The following is a 1,030-nucleotide window of genomic DNA, read 5'->3' on the forward strand; positions in this document are numbered from 1 at the left end:
ATTTTTTTGAATTAAAAAAAATTAATACCTGTTTTGAAATGATATGTTTTATTTCTTTTAAAAATTTGTAATTTAAGTTCAATAAATTTTTATTTAAGGCATTTCCCATTGTGATTTGTTTGTTCTCCATCTCCATCTCAAGGATACCCTTTTTAAAAGAACTGATGCTGATCTAGTTGTCCCAACAGCCCACATTCTTTTTCCACTTGAATTACATAATACTGATGATTTCACCATTCTTTATCTAGGATATTTGGGATTTAATTCCTTCAAGTAATTGATTTTAGGCTCCTAGGAGCAAATAGGAGGAAGCAAGCAGCCAGAAACAATAGAAACAAAGCCTTATACTTTTGGGGTAAATGGATCTTCCTGGTTCTCAAGTGCTAATACTTTCTAAACATCAATGAGTTCAAATCATATTTATTCCTATTATAACAGTAGTACAGATGTGGAATAATGCCAATTCAACAGTTAAATGCAGTATGATATATCTTCAACCCAATGCATCATTTTCTGATCATAGCCTTTTCATTTATCAATATCCCATCACTTTAAACTATCTTAGGTATAGTATTCCTGCTTATATGTATCAAAACTCATACTGAACAAAGAGTTCTGGGTTTCAAAAGAGGATTTAATTTTTGCACTTGTCTACAAGTCTTTGTCCACAGTTAAACAAAAACACACACAAGTGCTATGAAATTATATGCTTTATGTCAACTATTTAATTACTGTTCTAACTAGTTTTAATGCACATATTTAGCAATTTATGGGGAGAAAATTCTGTATCTTTACTACTCACCAAATAATTCTAACCCTGATTCTCCTCTCCAGTTTTCTATGCTCTTTTGTCTAAAATTCTAATTGTACTTTGACTGTAAACCCCATACTTACTATTAGTCCTTTATGATCACAGAATGTTTGCATTTCCCACATATTTATCAGCATCTTTGCTTTTCATACCCTGATGCATATCAGGCCTTCCATCTTGGCATATTTTATTTTGTTTGAAGGATCTCTTTTAGAATTT

General features: G+C 31.1%; 1 non-coding gene across 1 annotated transcript; it reads right to left on the bottom strand.

Annotated features, from left to right (window-relative positions):
• Positions 1 to 569: 569 nt before the first annotated feature.
• LOC124968743 (small nucleolar RNA SNORA40) lies at positions 570 to 696 on the bottom strand. Its single transcript, XR_007105831.1, has one exon. It is a non-coding gene; the product is annotated as a small nucleolar RNA SNORA40 (small nucleolar RNA).
• Between the last annotated feature and the right edge of the window lie 334 nt (positions 697 to 1,030).

This window comes from Sciurus carolinensis, chromosome 1 (genome assembly GCF_902686445.1).
Source record: "Sciurus carolinensis chromosome 1, mSciCar1.2, whole genome shotgun sequence".
Taxonomy (NCBI): Eukaryota; Metazoa; Chordata; class Mammalia; order Rodentia; family Sciuridae; genus Sciurus; species Sciurus carolinensis.